Source organism: Eulemur rufifrons, chromosome 7, assembly GCF_041146395.1.
Source record: "Eulemur rufifrons isolate Redbay chromosome 7, OSU_ERuf_1, whole genome shotgun sequence".
NCBI classification, from domain to species: Eukaryota; Metazoa; Chordata; class Mammalia; order Primates; family Lemuridae; genus Eulemur; species Eulemur rufifrons.
The window spans coordinates 264,566,402-264,587,269 of NC_090989.1; the positions used below are offsets into that span (position 1 = coordinate 264,566,402).

Consider the following 20,868-nt stretch of genomic DNA (forward strand, 5'->3'; position numbering starts at 1 on the left):
TTTTGAACTAAAGATTTACATCTGCTGTCATTAATAGCACTATTGATTTATGATTGATTTAACATATCATTTATTTCATCTATAAATTATGCCTTCTAAATGCCTTTTGATGCATATTCTATAATGCACACATTAGTTCAGTAGTACGTGTATATTACTTAGCTATCTGTTGCATGTGTATATATAAATGTGATATGTGCTCAAAATGTTTTACAAATTAGGAAATATGAAAAAAAATTGGAAGACCCCTACGCATAACAAATGTGCAGGGCCTGGCCCATGGGACATGCTCAGTAAATGTGAATTTCCCTCCCCTCTCCCCCGGGAAGAGAGCTGTTGGTGTGTGTGTGGACCTTGCTCAGTAAGGGCGCATCTGCCTGGCCTGGCGCCATCCCAACTGTTCCCGTGGAGCTCCAGACATTCGTAGGAGCCAGGACGAAGCCAACTGGCTGCCTCTCGGTGACTCTTCTGTCACCACTACACAGTTGTCACGGCCCTGGCATCCAAGCACCAGGCACAGCCAAGAAGGAAAAGCCAAGATTCAAATCTGTAGTTCCTGACCCCAGCAGCCACACCCAATTCTTTGGTTGGTCATAGACAAAAACTACAGTTTTTCAGATTTGGGGTCAACTCCTCAGAATGGCTCTTGACTGTTCATTTATTGGTGAATCTAAACATGGGATACAGGTGCTGCTCTCGTGAATCAGAGCTGACTGCGGCAGCTAACATTTATTTAGCGGGTAGCATGCCCAGCTTTCAGCTAAGCACTTTCCAGAATTATTTAATTTTCACAACAATCACATGAAGTAAGTTCTGTTACTAGCACCATTTTCCAGGTAGGCAAACTGAGACTTGGGAAGGTTAAGTAAGTTAACTACAGGAAAATAAACTAAAGGTGGAGGTGAGAAATCTCAATGTCCTATTGGCCCAAGAGCCTACTTAGTGAGGAACTGAGGGGATGTACCTTCCTAAATCTTCAAAATAGAGACACCCCAAAGGCAATGCAGGACTCCAGATTGGATTCCAGAATGGGGAAAGGACATTTGTGGGAAAACATGGGGAAATCGAGAGTCCTTAGTTAACAGTACTGTACCAATGTAGACTGTTTAGTGTTGACAGATGCACTGTGTTATGTAAGGTGTTAGCATTATGGGAAGCTGGCAACTTTCTGTACTATCTTTTGTAACATTTTTGTAGGTCTAAAATTATTCCAAAATAAAAAGTGTATTTAAAAACTGGAATTGCCACACGTATGTGGGTATGTGCATACACATGTGTGTTTGCATGTGTGCGTGTGTGTGGTCATGCACATGTAAACCTTGAAACCCTCCCTGCCCTTTACTGCACAAGCCCTGCTATTCCCTGCACACAGCCTGACTCAAGCATCGGGGCGCTCCACCACCCGCCTGAGACTCACACAGATGCCAGCGAGAGGGACGCGCACACGACTCATCACGCCTCACCTGTGCTGTGGGACCCCTGTCTTACAGGTGGCTGTCTTTCCCCCCGTATCAAATGCCAGGAAGGGGTGTGTGTGTGTGTGTGTGTGTGCACGTGCGTGTGTGCTGGTAGGGGGGCTTCAGGAAGTCAGTTGCGAAGATTCCGGGTGGCATCCATAATAAAATAACCAATTTATGCCTTACCTGCTGTTCTCCAGTAAGGCCATTAACAGCCACGTCTTCCTCCTAAAGGCATTCGAGGAGCCCTCTGCTTTATCCTTTCTTCCTCCTCCGGAAAAGATGAAAGGGGCTCCCTGGGGTCACTGATCTGAAAGGCTGGCCACACACTTTTGCCTTGTTTCTCAGGATGTGTTGCGTCAACACTGAGGGACTATTTTGACTGTCATTTAGCTAATGGCTATTTCCCAGGCAGCGGCTTAAGGCTGGAGTAAAGGCACTTCACAGGTCAGGACAGAGCAGTTTCTTCCCCGAATTTCTCTGAGGTGGCCACAAAAGTGCTTGACTTGCTAAAAATCGTTCTGTTAACTAGGTTCAGGGATTTTTTAGGATTTGTGGGCTTGACTGTGCTAATATCAGAGTGTTCCTTGGTGTAATTGCCAGAGACCCCCAGTGAGCAGAGGGATTGCGTGTTCAGTCTGTCCTGGGCGGCCCTTACCGTGCAGTCCCAGGGAGAGAAATAAAGCCCCGCTGATCTGAACGCTTTCCGTGATACAGAAATAATGTGTGCTGAGATCTCAGTGGGGGCTAATCTGTAACCCCAGGGGGAGAACTTGGCTGGGCTCAGTGCCCTTGCTGGAAACAGGACTTACTGGGTGTGTGTGTATTCACTCACCCATGCATTTATTTACTGAGTGTCTGCCGTGCGCCAGAGACCATTCTAGGCATTAAGGATATAGTGCAGGACAATCAGAAGCTCCAGACTCAGGAAGAGGGGATGGATAAAAGCCAGTAAACATATAAACTAGATAATTTCAGATTGTGATAAGCACCTAAGAACAAAATAAACAGGGACGACATTGACGTCATAGAAAGGGCTGTGTGTGGGGCAGGATGATTCCTTTAGACTGGGTGGATCAGGGTGATGGCCTTTCACGTGGGGTCTGAGGAATGGGAAGGAGGCAGGAGGAAGATGTGGCAGTCAGGTGGGACAGCAGCCCCTCTCTGTCCCCCTGATCCCTCTGAGGTCCTGCACAGAAACTGGAGGGGTAGCGTAGTCCAGGGTGGGAGGGGAATGTCCCCAGGCTCAGGCCAGGAGAGAAGCTCATGGCACCATGATTAGGGTTTGCAATAATAGGGACCTACCTGTAGAGGTAGGAAAGTGGGCAGCAGAATGGTTCACGGCCCCCAAGGGTAGGGCAGCCACCCTGGTAAGGGGCCAACCTCATACAAGGAGTCTCTGGCCATAGTGGTTCTTGCCCGAGCCCCCTTCACTGGTCCCCACCAAGTTTTTGTGGTCTAAGATGCAGGTGTTAGAAGGGAAGAGACACCAGGCCCCATCACCCTGTATCACCAAAGCATTTGGTTTGGGGAAAACAACAGCACGGCTCAGAGCTGAGTGCATATACCAGCGCCACCGATTCCTCCCTCTCTGCGCTGGGTGTTCAACCCGTCTGAGGCTTAGTATCTTCATCTGCAAAAAAGGGACCATGCAACCTTCCACGTGGTGTTGTGAGACTCAGGATAACATCAGACAATTTCAGGTGCATATAACACTCAGTGAGAATCCCTCACTACCTCCTCCCTAGCTCCTTCCTTTCCTCTAGGAATAAGGAGTGCACCAGTTCAAGAATGTTCCTTGGCCTTTCTTCTGTAGCAGCTCCGTTACCAGCCCAATGGCACAGTGTGCATCGGACATGCTTTTTTGTGTTTCCGATTTATAGTCCTGGTTGAATGTTGGCCAGGACAGCATTTCATCATTTGAACAATTTCCATTTTCCACAAGCTCTCCATGGTTGATGATTGAACCAGGCACGTGGCATTCCGTTCCACCAGAAATGTGGCCAGTGAGGAGGTGGCTGCGTCAGGAACACCTGTTTGTGCTAGACCAAAAATGGCCCCCCAGCAGGTGTGTCTGCGTCAAGTCCCTGGAACCTGTGGATGTGGCCTTATTGGGAAGAAGGGTTTTTGCAGATGTACTTAAGTTAAAAATCTTGAGATGCAGAGAACATTCTGGATTATCCAGGTGGGCCTTAAATGCAATGACAAGTGACCTTCTAGGAGACACACAAGGGAGATTTGACAGCCAGAACAGAAGGAAGCAATGTGACCACCACTAGGTAGAGATTGAATGATGGAGCCTCAAGTCAAGGAATGCCAACAGCCACCAGAAGCTTGAAGAGACAACAAATGAATTGTCCCGTAGAGCCCCCAAGGGGAGTGTGGCCCTGCTGACACCTTGGTTTTGGACTTCTGGCCTCCAGAACTGTGAGGAAATAAATTTTTGTTGTTTTAAGCCACCTAGTTTGTGGCAATTTGTTTTAGTGGCCATAGAAATGAGTGAAGCCTGTGAGCACCTCGTCCCACCTGGACGTAGGTGCCTTTCATTTGACCTCTCTCCTGTGGATAAACAGCAGCCTATATTCTTTTTGTAAGTAAGCCTTTACAAAAAATTGACAGGATTATGGCTTTAGAAATTGTAAAATCCTTTCCCCTCATCCTATAATTCTCTGTTTTATCCTCCATTGGCTTATAAACTCATTCCTGTAAAATGTGTCAGCTGAGTTGAGCCTGTACCTGCATCTGAATGAATGTGTTGGGTGGGTTCACACTCGAGCACACAGCTGCCTGTGAGTGTCACTGATCCGCACCCTGAAAGGCCCCGCTACTGAGGACACTTCTTGATCCCCTGTAACCCCTCATCAGCCCTGGGAGCAGGGTGGTGCAGATTTTTGTTCAACCCCTTTTACAGATGTGCAAACTGAGGCCATGAAGTGTCCCGTGACTTGCCCAAAGTCACCAGTGCTATCTGGTGGAGCTAGGCCTTGAACCCAGCCCTCCTGCTCTCAGTTGTGGGCAACGCAGGCAGTGGTGGCTCTGGGAAGACATTTCCTGTCTGCAAGTGACAGAGCATGAAGTTTGTAGTTGTCACTCAGGACTTGTGAGACTTACTGTTTTTCTTGTGTCTTCTTTCCCTGTGACTTATCTATGTGTGCCCGCCCAGTGCCACCGTCACCTCCAACACACACCCACACCTGCAGGCCAGCCTGTAGCCTGCCAGAGCATAGGTCCGTGGCAGAGCCAGGGGCAGTATCGGTTCGCGATGCTCTAAGGCAGGGCACGAAACTGCAGCCTGGGCCATGTGTTGTCTGCAGCTGCTTCTGAGCTACAAAAGGGGACAGAACAAGTTGACTCAACTATAGACTTGAGAAGTTGTGACAGAGACTATAAAGCCTAAAATATTTACTGTGCGAACTTCGGTAGGACAAGTTTGCCAAGGCCTGCACTAGAGGGGAGAGGTGAAGAGGATGGACTCTCTGTAGAAGAGAGAAGGGAAGAAGAGAGGGTGGAGGGAGGGAGAGGGGCAGGGAGAGAGAGCACAAGTGCAAATGCTCAGAGCCTTCACAAAATATCTTATTTCCTAAAATATGTAATGCCCCGTATCTAGGTATTAACTTATGGCACTGTCAGCCCTCTGCTCGAAGGCAGGAATTTTCCAAAGATCAAATGCAGGCCCGGGAGCTGGAGGGCTCCGCACTGGCATTTAGTCAATGACTTTAGGGGGAGGCAGACATCTCACAATGAGCCTCAATGTAAGGCGTCTGGCTGGGGAGCTGAAGAGAGACGTAGACACCTCCCCCATTACTATTGTCATCATTCAGTAAATTGTGTTTGTTTCTTGGATGGCATTTTCCTTTCATACGTTGGTCTGGTCGGCTTTCACATGTCAAAAGCCAAAACCACCAAAAGTGGTGGGGGGAGTGGGAAGTTGTGCTAGTAGGGGTAGGGGGAGCCTGCCATTTGCCACGTTTGTGACTTCTCATTCTTGCACTATTTTTTTAAACTTTTCATTACATTAGGCCTTTGTGAAATATCAGCATTGGTTTTTAAGTCTGCCCCCCTACTCAGGAAGTTGCCTGAAATAAATGCTGGTAAGATCATGGGAAGTTCCAGAGCAGGCTGAGCCAATGCAGAGAGGCCCATGGGTGTCACAGGCCCTGAGGAGAATTGGTTTGCTCCTCTTTGCTCAGGTTGTCATCAGCCCCCGGGTGAGACCGAGCAGGGAACCCTGGGAGGCTTTGGAGGTGTTCGCAGGATGGAAGCTTGCTCAGGGCACATTTCTCGGTCTTTCTCAGCTCCCACCAGGTATTATTCATGGAGATCGCATAGAACAAACCCATTCTCAGGGGTGAACTTTTTCTTAAATATCATCCTTCTAAATTTTGGAATTTAGTGTAGCATTGAGGCACTTAAACAAATTTTTGAAGCACAAATCTCATTTACCCTAGTTCAAAGCCTGATTCGGTTTGACCTGTGTTTGTGGCGTTTTCTGTGGTTTTAGATCCAACCCCCACCTCGTCCCTTTTGACCTGGTTTATCCCCCATGTCCTTTGGTGGAAAATAGTAATCTAATCCATAACAGAGGGGCCTTGGAGGAAAGAAGGAGAAGGCAGATGCCAGCTGGCAAGGTTGAGAAATACTGTGAGAAGGAAGCAGCGTAGACCCTGGAGAGCTACATGCTCGGGACAAGCTCTGCGTGCCCTTATGTCAAAAATGTCTTGTCTGTGGCTGAAGCCCAGACTTTGAAGAGCAAAGAAAGCAAGGACTTAACTGCAAAAATAGACAAATGGCTGAGCCAGTGCTGATGCTTCTAACAAAATGTACCAAATGGCTTATTTCAGACTGAGGGAGAAAGAGTTGAAACAAGCTTAAGCAGTAGCGAATGCTATGAGCCAGGACTGTGAGATTGCCGCATGCCCAGCAATGATTTTCTGCTTTGGCTGACGTTAAAACTACCTGGTAGCTTACACAGCCTCGGGCGCCTAGATCCATAAGATCAAAATCTCTCAAGGTGGGGCCTGAACTTGGTGCTTTTTAATGTTCCTTAGGTGACCTTAATAGATTTCCAGGTTGAGTATTGTGGGAAGAATTGAGGTCAGGGAGTGGAGGCCTCGAACTGGCTCATGCATGTTAAGAACTGGATGAGATTTGATCCAGCAATCCCATAACTGGGCATCCACCCAAAGGAAAAAAAAAGACATTCTGTAAAAAAGACATCTGCACTTGAATGTTTACAGCAGCACAATTCACAATTGCAAAGATGTGGAAACAACCCAAGTGCCCATCAATACATGAGTGGATTAATAAAATCTGGTATATGTATACCATGGAGTTCTACTCAGCCACAAAAAACAGTGGTGATCTAACACTTCTTGTATTTTCCTGGATAGAGCTGGAGCCCATTCTACTAAGTGAAGTATCACAAAAATGGAAAAACAAGCACCACATGTACTCCCCATCAAATTGGTATTAACTAATCAACACTAATGTACACATATAGTAGTAACATTCATCGAGTGTCGGGCAGGTGGGAGGGAGGAGGAAGCATGGGTATATTTATACCTAATAGATGCGGTGCGCACCATCTGGGGGATGGACACACTTGAAGCTCTAACTCAGGTCAGGTAAAGGCAATATATGTAACCTAAACATTTGTACCCCTGTAATATGCTGAAATAAAAATAAATAAATAAATAAATAAAATGCAAAAGAAAGAAAAAAGAACTGGATGAGATTAGAAGGCAGATGTTAGAAATAATGGGGTCAGGGCACCACTTGCTTAGTATTAACAGCAGAGGTCTTGAATCTTGCCCCAGACTGTGGCCATAACTCTAGAGTGTTCCCCAAGGGAGACATACACATGTGGCGTAATGGCAAAGGAAAGCAAAGTGCCACATTCTTCTAAGCCAGACTTAGCACATACCCCAACTGCCCACCTGCCGTCTGTGCTTCTCCCATGGCATATTTCTAGTTATCTGGGCTTGGATAAGCCTGTCTTCTTTCCCGACCACCACAAACCCAAGCCTGAGTCTGACTACCGCTGCTGTGGGAGGACAGAAGATCCAAGTGGGAGAAGCACTAGGGTCGGCTCACTGCTGCAGTGGCACTGGTGGAAGAGGAAGACCCAGAGAGCCACCGTCATGGGCTTGTCCATTTGAAGCAGGGACCGATCCCCCTCTGTGTACAAGAGTTTCTCCAACATTGTCAATCAAATTAGCATCTCCTTCTCTCCGGAGCAGGGAGGATTCAAGGAGGAGGATGGGAAAAAAGACACACAGAGTCTCCCTCTTTGAGATCTGTATGATAAAGCTAAGTTTTATAAGGAATTTCCACCCAATATCAACATGCCTAAAGTCTCTATGGGAGACCCTTGCCAGAAAATTCCTGCTCACCCAAACTTGGAACTGGAATGTGAAAAAAGACTGGCATAAAATTGAAGAATGTCTGGTCAATGGGCAGCAGCTTGTAATGAGAGGGAGGAGAATAGGGTTGTAGCCCACAGCATGGCGAATGTGTCCTGCTTGCTCTGAGCAGGGCAGTACTGATGGGCTGACCCAGGGAAGGAAGCTGTTCGGGAGACTAGACAGCAGAGACAAAGAGTCCAAAGTCTGATACAAACTTCCCAGGAGCTCTAGAGATGGCTAGAGTGGGTCACATGCTTCAGGGATGAAGATCATGGAAGGACTGCTGTCACCCTTGGTCATTGGTAAAGACCAACCTGCTCTCATGAAGATGGTGGTGCCCTTCTCCTGAACTGAACCATCATGACCAGGGTCAAAGCCAGGGTGGGAGTGGTGATGGAGACAATCACACCACTCAATGAAGTTCCCCTGCTGTCTTCTGACCCACTTCTAAGTGGCCTGGACCCTGAAGATCAAGACAAGTAAATCCCTGAAGTAGTCAGTCATTGCCAGTTTGCTAACTTTGGCATCCTGAAATTAAAGGACTAAGTTCTTTAACTGGATTACTTCTATTAGTGGGTAAAAAGCTGCATGGTTTTCATTCACTTCCTAAAAATGCTGCTATACGTGGTGGCAATCAACAGAATTAGCCATGAGGAGGCAACATGGAAACCACTGACGTCAAAACATCATCCCGCCTGGTTCCCCATCAGTAAGCAGAACAAAGTGATTATGAGCACAAACTCTGAAGCCAGACTGCCAGGTTTGAATTCTGGTCCTGCCACTTAGTAACTGGGGGACCCTGGGGCAAGTTACTGTGCCTTAATGTCCTCATCTGTTATGTGGCGATAATAGAAGCTGGCTTCTAGGGTTGCACTGAGGGTTGATAAAGTAATTTTTGTAAAGCACTCAGAACTGTACCTGGCACTTGTAAGCTCTCCATCCCATACCTTTTCACAGTTATTATTAGAATCATGCTGTTTAGCAATGATCGTCAGCACCTCCCAACTCAAATCGCATTGCTGGTGACAATACCTTTGACAATTCAATGGACAACTTTCTGCCCTTTTCCATACCTGTTATTTTTTTCTTCCAGTAGTGAGATTATACTGAACATACTCTTTGCTTTTTAAGCTGACTACAGGCTGGGCGCAGTGGCTCACACCTGTAATCCTAGCACTCTCGGAGGCTGAGGCAGGAGGATTGCTTGAGGCCAGGAGTTTGAAACCAGCCTGGACAACATAGTGAGACCCCCATCTCTACAAAAAATTTACAAATTAGCCAGGCGTGGTGGTGGGTGCCTGAAATCCCAGCTACTCAGGAGGATGAGGCAGTAGGATTGCTTGAACCCAAGAGTTTGAGGTTGCAGTAAGCTGTGATAACATCACTGCACTCTAGCCTGGGTGACAGAGTAAGACCCTATCTCAAAAAAAAAAAAAAAAAAAAAAAAAAAAAAAGAACAAAACTGACTACATTGAGACTATTTTTCTATTTCGTTTATTCTTTTCCAGCCTCCATTTTTTAATGACTGCAGAATTGTGCAGATATTATTTAACCAAACACGTTTGATTTAATGCTTAGGTAACTCTTTCCCTTTTTAAAATGTATGCTGCCATAAATATCATTGAGCAAAAGCATTGCTCACAGGCACAATTTCTCCCCTTAGAATAAATTCCTAGGAGTGAAATTTCTAGTTCAAATGGCACACAAGCTTGAAAGTGTTTGCTATTCCATACTATTGCCAAATTATCCTCCAGAAAGATTGTACCACCACCAGCAAGTAATGAAAAGCCAGTTTCAATGGGTATTGCAGTCTTTTAAGTTTTATTTTTTGCTTGTTCTTGACCTAAAGCTGAACTCTGCTATTTGGGGATTGGCTTCTCTGAACTTAGTGCTGATTCTTGCTTTAACTGGAGCTTCCTACTGGAATGTCCAAGGTGGGCCCTCACTGACTTACACAACCCTGAGAGGCTCTTCCTTTGTCTTCTAGGACTAAAGGGGGACAGCTCAGCCAAGTGCACAGTGATGGCAGGACTCTAGGAGCTGTCCCTATACCATCAGCAGTCTTAGTCTTGCTTGTTTAATCACCTTATCCTAAAATGTGTCTTTGCTAGAAATTTGCTATCGTCAGAGACTTTCCACAGGCCAGACCAGTGAGAAGCAACATCTTTCCCTCATTCCCCAGTGGACCACAAGGGTCACCATCAGCAGACTTCAGAGTGACTTCCCTGACCCTGGGGGCATTGTCTTAGGCTGTAGTCATGACCAAAGAGGAGACATGTAAGGAGAAAGGCAGGAGGAAGCAGCCTTGAGAAAGAGCTCCAGATACACCAGCAGAGATTCTGAATTAGAAAACATTTTTTAAAATTTAGGTTTAAACTACAAAATATGCAAGGGTGTCTTTTGCCAGCCTCTCAGGAATAGCCCTCTTGGCTTCCATTTCCCCAGGCAGAAGATGTTGAGGACCAGGGCTTATAAGAAGTGGTTCAGGTGGCTGTGGTTTCATCTGAGCTTGATATATTACATGTTCCATGTTAGCCTACCTCAGAGGGTGGATTCCTGTGGAAATATTAGAAAACACAGAAGGATATAAAGAGCAAAGTTGAAAACACCCCAAATCCCACCATTGAGATATAACCTCTGTTAGCATTTAGCATCTATCCAGAGATAGAGCTATAGCATGAGCATTCATTTATATGCATGTATGTACATACATATCTAATTTTTACAAAAATGAGATAATACTGAGCATGCTATTCTATAGCCAGTTTTCTAAAAGAATTGATTTTTGAAGACTGTGTTTCACTTATTCATTTTTAATTCATTCATTCATCAATACATACTTATGTAGGCTTGGTTGTGTTAGGCTTGGTTCTAGGCTAGAGGGATAAGCCATGAATGAGACAGACATGGTCTTGGCTCTTGTGGAGTGTGCATTTTATTGGTAGGGACAGACAATAAACAAAGACATGGAGAAGAAAATTTCAGGCGGTGGCATGTTCTCATGAAGAAAATACAATAGTAGTGTATGGCAGTGGAGGGTAGGAGAAGATTGGATACCCAAGAAAGCCACCCTGAGGAGGTGACAAGAAGTCAGCCATGTGACAATGGGGGAAGAGTATTCCAGGTGGAAGGAAGAGTAGCGCCAAGACCCTGGAGTTGAGTAAAGACAAATTTGTAAGGTTTAAGGAATGAATAGAAGGCCAGTGTCACTGGAGCAGAGAGTGAGGAGGAAGAGAGAGGTACAAGACATGGTGCCAGATGAGGGGGGCCAATGAATCATGGATGGCCTTGCCTTGATTTTATTCCAAGTGAAAAAGGAAGTCATTGGATAGTTTGTAAGATACCACCTTATTTAACCAATCATTTCCTGTCTGATTTTTATTTTTTGGTGTTGCACATCTCTCTGTGAAATACTCTTTTGCAAAGATAATCTTCTCTGGACAAATTCTTTGTGATAGAGCCAATAAAAACTTTTGAAATACCTTTCCAGAAAGACAGTTCTTATTTATAATTCTGTCAGAGATTAAAGAGAGGGTCTTTTTCTCAACATAGAACACAAGATATTTTAAAATATGCTGAGGGGGAGGGAGAGAGAACATTTCATAAGTGGAAAATAGCATCTTAGTGCCTAATTTGCATTTCTCTGGTTATTAAAAATGTTGACCATTTTCCCTGTGTTTTGTTCTTTTTTCTTGAAGTGTTTATATTTTTCTTTACAAATTGTATTGATTTGTAAGAATTGTTTATTTAATAAGGATCTTAGCCCTTTGACGTATATGTTGCCAATATTTTTCCCAGGTTGGCATTTGCCTTTAAGTTGTTATATTTATTTGGTACCATAAAAACCCAAGTTTTAAATTTTATATAATGAAGTTTATCAGTTTTGTACTTTGTGGTTTCTTTCTGTGGTTTATGTTTTTAAAGTCCTTTTCCATCCTAAAATCAGATAGTCACTTTATTTTCTCATGTTTTCACTTTTTATATTGCCTGTGTCCATCTAGAAATTATTTTGGTGGATGGAAAATTCTTTACTTTTAAACGGTGGGGGACAAGAACAACAACAGCAGAAGGAATAAGCCCTCTTTCATTACAGACAAGCGGGCACAACCTGGCTATGTGATAATTCTGACATTAACAGTGTAAAGAAGAGAAGTACAGATTTGATTCCTTCTAGAAAACCAATGGAGCCATAATAGATTTCTGTTCATAAGGCAGAAAATTACGATTTTTTTAACCTGAAAAGACAGAGAAATAGTCTATTATAAGGACAAATTACCCAAGTATGTTTTAAAAAACACTGCAGTTATTAACAAAGTGGTAGATATTTCCTTTCCTTTAAAATCCCCTTGGGCCCTAAAGGTATAGTTAATAAGGGGGAAAACTGTCAAAACTCTTATTAGTTGGTTGAGTTTTATTTTCTGCTCACAATTATATCATTTTGAAATGCTGAGAAAATGGTTTTTGGAGGGCAATTTGTCCCTATTAGAGTTTTAAATGTTCAAATCCTTGACTTAGCAGTTCTACTGCTAGAAATTGACTCTATGGATAGACTCACAAAAGTACATCTAAGATGTTTGCAGAGGAGAATTCATTGCAGCCCTGTTTATAATCGCAAACGAAACACTAAATAATCTATTAGCAGCAGACTGATAAAATAAATTCAGACGTGCCATGCAGTAGTTACAAAGAATGTGCCGGGACTCCATGTGCTGAAATAGAAGAATCTCTAAGATACATCACTAAGTGAAGAACGCAAGCTGGAGAGTAGGTGTTTTCTGTTAAGAATAAAAGACTCCGACATATAACATGCTGGTGTATTAATTTTTTTTCTGGTAGGATACATAGAGAACTAATAGCAATTGTTGCCTAAAGGAACCAAGCTCATCTGGATGGGGTGAAGAGAGAGTCAGCTGTTCATTTTATTCCTTTGTGTATTGTGGGAATTTTTTCACCCTGCACATTTATTACTTATATTTATGTTTTTAAATGATTATTTATCTGGGAAGGAATATTATGGGCTATTGGTATTTCCTTCTTTATACCTTTCTATATTAAAAAAATGAATATATATCAGAAATATTCCCCAGATAGTGACATCTAAGAAACAAACAAAAACATGATTAGCCAAAGTGAGAAAAGGCGTGTCTGTCTCTGCTGGGAAATATGCTAATTTCTTGGGGTTTGTGTTCCCTTGTTGTCATCAGAATGCCGCACATTGTGTTCTCTTTCTATTTTTGTGCACGCTATTTTGTTTTGCATTTCCAACCACGACAGCTATGTTGAGTTATGCCCCAGCCCCTCTCCTGCTCTGTGGCTTGCTGCTCTGAGAACTGCGAGAAGCCAATGGGATCGCTGCTTACTGCGAGGTCCACGTAGTGTCCACTCCTGCTTCCTGCCCTGAGACGTTGCCTCCAGGCTTGGCTCGTCTTCTCAAGGCAGGCCTGTCAACTTAGTGGATCTCTCTGCCTCTTACTCGTCCTGTCCTCTAGTTTTAGGGTAATATATTCTGATATCCGGAGATCCCAGATTTAGAGGGTCTCCTCCATTCTTGGTAAATTGAGAGCTTTCTCAGCTGCTGCTTCATCTGCATTGGTCCTTTTGGGATGAAAAGTTCAAATGGGAGAGAAATGTTTCACGTTTGCTTTCTTTATTAAATCATTCAGTCCCCTGCAAATGTCTCCTACAGCGATTGAAGTACATGAATATATTGGTTCACCAGGCATTGCTGAAGGTTCCAACCCAGACTTGACCTATGTTTGTTTGGAATTGAGAAATGCTCATGGATTTTTTAAGAAGCCTCCTTCTTGGAAGGTGGAGGGATTTGACATCAGAATGTTTTGTGTTTTCAACAGCTCATATGCTGTGTAAGGCTTTTGGCATATAAATGTGAAGATAGCTAATGTGTCTCATGTGTCCTGAGTGGAGTTCACTCTGAGAGCTAAGCAAAGGTTAGTAGCTCTGAACATGTCTCTGCTCATGGGAAGGTGCTCTGGAGTCAGACTGTCTAAGTTTCTACTCCAGTTTGGCCACTTCTGAGCTCATGACCTTGAGCGCTTTATTCACCCTAGCTAAGCTGTGGTTGTTTCATCTGTAAAAAGGAGGATAGTAAAGGTACCCACCTCAAAGTGTTATGAGGACTGAGTGAAAAGCTGAAGGGAAGTCCTTACCAAAATGCCTGACACATAACAACAATAGTTGTCATTATTATTATCGTTACTGCCATCATCACTGTTATTGTTAGATTCAACCACTGCAAAACAGAATTTTGGTTCCATAAGTAAGTTTCAGTTGTGTAGACAAAATTCTAAGCCAAAAGCTTGGTGCTGGGTACCAAGAAAGAGCATTCATTTATTGAGTCCCTGCACGCTACCAAGTGATGTGCACGGTTCCATCTTTACTGTGACTCGTTTCAACCCTTCCGTATACCTTAAGGCATTTCCATTTCCATATTTCATACTGTGTTCCAATTCTGTTTGACATTTTACTAGCCATGTGACCCTATCTCCCTGTGCCTCAGTTTTCTCCTCTGCAAAATGGGGATAATGATAGTACCTAACTCATTGGGTTGTTGTGGAGATTAAAAATGTTAATCACACAGAGCAGTGCCTGGCACACAGTAAGCAGTATGTAAATGTTTGCTAGCATTACTTTATAGGTGAGGAAGGGCACATGTGACAGTCTGGAACATGTGAAGTCATTGCTCTTCTTAACGTTGTGAAATGTTAGTGATGGGAAGCACCTTCGAGCTAAGCCGGTCCAACTACTCACTTCACAGGTGAGGGACTAAGGCCCACAAACAACAAGGGATTCGTCTAAGTCACCCAGGAGTTAGTAGCAGAGCCCCTACCTGACACCTCGTCTACTGACTCCCAGTTCAGTGCTCATGTGGCTTCACGGTGGAAATAATGCAACATGTTGAGGGTGATGATATAGAAATTACATTCTGCAGGTGAATTTAATTCTGTTATTCCTGGCTTTTGGAACTTTCTCAGAGTCCTCTACCAGCCTACCCACCTTTACAGAAAGTGCTGGATTTTTTCACCGCAACAGGCTTATCAACATGATGTCATAAAGCAGATCTTATCATACTCTCTCATCACAGCTTTATCACACCACTCTCCTCCTTGGTCTTCAGAGGAGACCAAAGGGAAGCACTTCTAGCAAAGAATTTGATGCTATGACCATGAAAGCAAAAGTACAGAAATAATTACTTCAAGATAACAGTGGGGGCAGACCTTACAAAATAGACTTAAGGTGTAATCCACATGGACTGTAAAGTACGTACAAGGGTCCTCAAACTAAAAACTCTGCTGTATTGTGCATTTGACTTGGTGCTAATAGACCAGCTACATCAACTCTTCAGTGAAATTAATAACAATATTGCATCTAAACTCCTTATGATGTTTCTTAAGGTTTCAGGTGTTAAAAGTACCTCTTCCAGGCCGGGCGCGGTGGCTCACGCCTGTAATCCTAGCACTCTGGGAGGCCGAGGCGGGTGGATTGCTCAAGGTCAGGAGTTCGAGACCAGCCTGAGCGAGACCCCGTCTCTACTAAAAATAGAAAGACATTATATGGACAACTAAAAATCTATATAGAAAAAATTAGCCGGGCATAGTGGCGCATGCCTGTAGTCCCAGCTACTCGGGAGGCTGAGGCAGTAGGATCGCTTAAGCCAAGGAATCTGAGGTTGCTGTGAGCTAAGCTGACGCCACGGCACTCACTCTAGCCTGGGCAACAAAGTGAGACTCTGTCTCAACAAAAAAAAAAAAAAAAAAAGTACCTCTTCCAAAAGCCAGTATTGAAGTTTCAACTAATCAATGTCTTCTTTTTCTATTTAAAATTCTTCTCTTGACTATATAATTTCCATTAAAAACAAAACATCAAGGTAGAGAGTAGAATGATAGTTATGAGAGGTGGGGAAGGATGGGGATGAAAGAGATTGGTTAATGGATACAACATACAGTTAACTGGCATAATAGCTGATTTCCATTTACAACCATTAAAGTACAAGTATTAATTTAAAAAAAGAAAGAGCTAATGCTTGATAGCACAGTAGGGAAACTATAGTCAACAACAATGTAGTTTATATTTCAAAATAGCTGGAAGAGAGGACTAAAAATGTTCCCAACACATAGAAATGATAAATACATGACATGATGGATACCCTAAATACCCTGACTTGATCATTGCACATCCTATGCGTATAACAAAATATTACATGTACTCCATAAATATATACAAATATTATGTATCAGTAAACAAACAAAACAAAACAGGAAGTCCCCTCTTTTACCAATAGATGGCAAGCTCAAGGCCAAATAATCAGTTACGTAAATGGAAATCCTGGTCAAAACTAAGCAGTGATGAGTGAATAGAGTCGTAGAATTCTCCACTTCATATGGGGATGCTGTAAGGTTAAATGGGTGTGTGGCTGGGCAGAACAATGTAGAAAACCTAGTTTTCTTGTCCTTCTGACCACGCCTTTTAAGGTTATCATTTAAACTGGCTCCAAGTTCTGTTCCTTAGTTTTGCAGGATCAGAAAATCACATCCCATCTTAGCTTCCAGTACACTGGTCTACACACCCAAGTGTCAGTTTATTCATTTTTCTGTGGATGGACGTTGCAGGGGGCTTAACAGGTGTCATCTCTCCATTCAGCTGACGCCTTGGGAAGCCTGAATATAATCAGGATCATGATTGTTGACCTTGAATTTGGAGCTAGGAGAGTGAGTTTTAATATCTAGTGGCATTGAGGTGAGGTAACTGATCTCTCCTAGGGATGTGTCTGCTGAGTGAATTCAACGTTCATTGTTAGCTGGACGGGCGATTAGACAAAGTCAAGTGGGCACCTCTTTGATTTTTTTATGCTTGATCCCTCAGATTCTCAGACTTCAGACAGACCATCCGCCTTTTTCCCCTCGGATATATAAATAGCATTGACTCTGCAGCAGCACTAAATAGATAATTATAACCCAACTATGCCTGAGACAACATTCTGATTCCTTAATAGAAAAAGCTTTTTGGGTCCCTGCTTGCAAGTTGATTTTTCATAATTTAATTCTCAACAAGTCACCTTTTTCTTGGTGTAACCTATGTAAAACCTGGGCATCCTGGCAATCCAGTTTTAGCATGAAGTTACATTCAAAGAAACGCAATCTAGTTGGCAACAGTAATTCCAGTATCCTTACTGGAATCTTGTGGAGAACATCAAAGGTGATTCATTTCATAAGCCACAGTGAAATATCTGAAGTGTCTCTTTTCTTGATTTTCTGATCTTAATATCTCAGCCCCTCCCTTTTAAACTCTTAAACTTCAAACTCTTTCAAGCCCTTTCAGTTCTTTGTTTCTTTATTCCTTCTCTCTTTTTCTCGATCTTCAATTTTCCCCTTATCTACCTTCCCCCATTCCCTTTCCAAGTGCAAGCTATTTAAGGCAGTCTGTTTCTTGCAGTTTTTATTATTATTATTATTATTTACTTTAACCTCTTTCTCTGATTCTTCATTGCAAAAGTCTAGGAACCAGCTGGCAAAAAAGTCACTTACAAGGTGTGTATGAGGGTGAGGGACACAAAATTCCCTTTAGTTCTCCATGGAAGGAGTCAAGGCAGGATTCTCTTCATCTAGCAATAGGAGGAATAAATATTGCAACATTTACAATTTATTATAGTTTCTTTTCTCCCTCTTATCTAAATTCTGGGATCTCCTGAGTAGGTCTTCTTGTTCCTTCCTACTGTTGTGCCCTGGGATGCTAAATATCACCCCAAGTCAGGATAAGGCTTCAGGGGAGAAAAGGAATCACCATGTCCCTGCTTCTGACTGCACTCCCTGCTCAGCCTCTTCCCCTCTTCCTGTTTCTCACAGACTCATCCAGGACATCCCTCTCCTCTCTGGCCATCACCCTGCACGTCCAGGTTATAGCACAGCCAGCAAGGGGGGAGAAGGTGGAAATAGGCTTCCCTAACTGCAGGTACCTATAATACCTGTCTTCCTATCGTATTTATTAGCCACCTTTGAACAGAAGTGTGCTACATTCTCTATGGGTGCCCCTTACTCTACTCATAGTTTACAGCATTCATAATATTGCAATACTTCCAGAAAATACTTGCTAGGAAAATATATCATTTACAGAAAGATAATGAAAGTGGCTTGCTAGGCCTCCCAGTTAGTGGAGGAATTTGGAGATCTTCCTAATGGATTGAGATCACTTCATTCCAGATGTCTCTTGAGGCACATTCCCCCTGAATGGTTTGCTACTGTCAGCTCATTATGCTTGTCCTTGGAATTTCTACTTCCCCCAGCCTTTTTCCCCACAATGAGCTTTCCATGGTTCTTTCCCAGATTTAGGTTTTTCATCTCTTTTCTCCTATGCATAGCAACAGTGATCTATTCCATATGGGTTAATGTCTTCAGCGTTAGGACACTTCTGGTTTTATGGACTGACAGTTAATGAGTTTTCAATAGTATATTTTGCTGCCATTGAAGTCAAGAGTGCAAATACATAATTCATTTGAATGAAGGATGTGGATAAACAAATACAATCAGAGGAGAACACAATGTATAGTTCATTCAGAAATACTCACCAGGCATCTATTACTTGTGTTCCTCACACAATGTTCTAGACTTTAGAAATGCATCAGCCAAGATCCTTGTCCTGGAGAAGCCCATAGTTTGTTAGAGGGAGAAGATGTGTACACAGTTAAGTGTAGAAAGGGCTAATGTACTCAAGGTACTAATGTAGAAAAATCCACAGCCAGTGAAGAGGGGAGAGAAAGGTGGGAGTGATAGGTCTATTTGGAGGCAGCAGAAAAGGCTTCTATATTTGTCAGTACTGTTTGAGTTGTAAGTGACAGAAACATCACACAAACTAGCTTAAGCAAAAGGGAGATTTATTAGTGTATATAAGTTAAGAAGCCCAGGGATGGTTCTGGCTTCATGTGTGACTAGATCTGGGACTCAAACAATGTATTAGGATCCTTTTTTCTCTGTCTTTCAACTCTGCTTCCCTCTGCGTGTTGGCCTCATTTTCTCCAATATAGATGCATTTCTTCCACGTGGCGTGGGAAAATTGCCACTCAGAAGTACATCGTCTCAGCTTAACCCTAGTGATAGGTTATTCATGTGTCTGTCCCTAGAAATGTCTCTTATTGGTCTTGTTCGGTTCACTTAGCCATCCCTTGGATCGATAGCTGTTGCAAAGAGTTAAGGTCGTATGATTGGCCCAACCTGCCTCACACACAAGTCCTGGTGGCAGGGATGCACTGGGGTATATGGGACTGACCATGACTGGCATTTCCACCAGAGCCATTTACAGTGAGGGTAGATGTGTTCCCCAAAGGAAAAAAGACTGGACAGATCAAAATGGACAGGTGTTCACTATATCTTCATTGATATTTAAACTGTGCTGTCAACAATGAACACGTTTTTACCAAATGAAGCAGCAAGGGACATTCATTATTATTAGAAGAAGCAGTAAGGGCAAACCTAGGAAGACATGAACCAGCCTGGAAGATTGGGAGACTGCAAGTAGCTGCTGAAGTTGAAATATATGGCTAGGGGGTCATGGCTTTGATGAAGCTGTGAGATAGATGGGTGCCTCCTTGGCCAGGCTGAGGAACTTGCTCTTTGCACTAGGCACTAGGGAGACATTCTGAGTTTTAGGCACGGGGTGGAAGTGATCAGATTTCCATTTGAGAATACCACTTGGGCAGCAATGTGGAGGGTGACTTGGAGAAGCCAAGACTTGGAGGCAGGGAGACTAGTAAGGAAACCCCTTCAGTAGTCCCGATAGAGATGAGGTATAAGCGGTTAAGTTCTATGGAGTGCTAAAGGTACTAATGTAGAATATTCTTTTCCTATCTACTGTCATATGTTATTGGACATATTCTGGGATCAAGTAGCATCAATTATGCATCATTGATTAGAGTTCTTTGGTGAATGGTAAATTCCTAAAATACTCATGCGTCTTATTTTGGCAGGGAGATTATATCCTTCACTTGGTGGTTATGTTCTAGTGGCTCAAGATTATGAGCTAATATTTCTTAAAGTCTGGGCTTTGCACAGAAAACTTGGTTATAACACAAATTATTATCACATTGATTTCAATAGTAGTGGTGTAATCACATCCCCAGAAATGTAGTAACTGCATAAAATAAATGCTTCCGTTAACACAGAGCACCACAGCCAAGCTTTATGTTATTGTCTTCTCTGGGGTTTGGCTGTTGCATTGTAAAATGCCATTATGTCTTGTCTAACAAGTTTCTCCCTGCATATGTGAGCGAAGGAAAATGATTCAGTGCAGTCAATGTCTCCGTACACGAGCTCTGTACACTTTGGAAACAAAACATTACCGAGGAAGCTATCCTAGGAGCAGGCCTTTCTGTTCTCATGCATCACATTCATATGGTGTTTATTGTCTGCATTGGAGAAGTATGGAGAAGAAAAATATGAAGGGTCCACTCTAATGGAAAGGTTATGGTGGAAATGCAAGCAAAATACATCCCTTTAAAGCCAGTTTCTAGGTATTACCGAGAAGTGAACATGTGGCAATCAGAATAATAGCAAGTAACATTAATTTAGTGCTTACTGTGTGCCAGGCACTGTTATAGGCACTTTACATGCATCAACTCTTAATCCACACTCTATATGGTCTGGGTACCATTATTATCTCCACTTTATGTGGGAGAGCACTGAGACCCAGAGAGATGAAAGAACTTGCCAGAAGTCACTCAGGTAGCAAGTGGTAGAGCTGAGAGTGGGACCCAGGCAGACAGATTCCAAACTTCATATTTCCCATAACCTCGGTGAGCCCCACCCACATGAAATGCTCCCCCACAAGGCTAGTTGAAGCAAAGATCACCCATCTCATTTGCATTGCTTGGTATATCCAACTGGATGATTTGTCCTACAAAATTTGAAATTACATCGGATATTCATATATTATCATTTCGATAAAAGAATAACCCTAGAATTTCCTACTGTTTTATTCTATCATATTTGCAGTTTGTAATA

At 43.1% G+C, this 20,868-nt stretch overlaps 1 protein-coding gene across 6 annotated transcripts in view; it reads left to right on the top strand.

The window, feature by feature from the left end:
* PALM2AKAP2 (PALM2 and AKAP2 fusion) overlaps positions 1–20,868 on the top strand; it is a 313,634-nt gene that overhangs the window by 46,671 nt on the left and 246,095 nt on the right. The window lies entirely within an intron of this gene.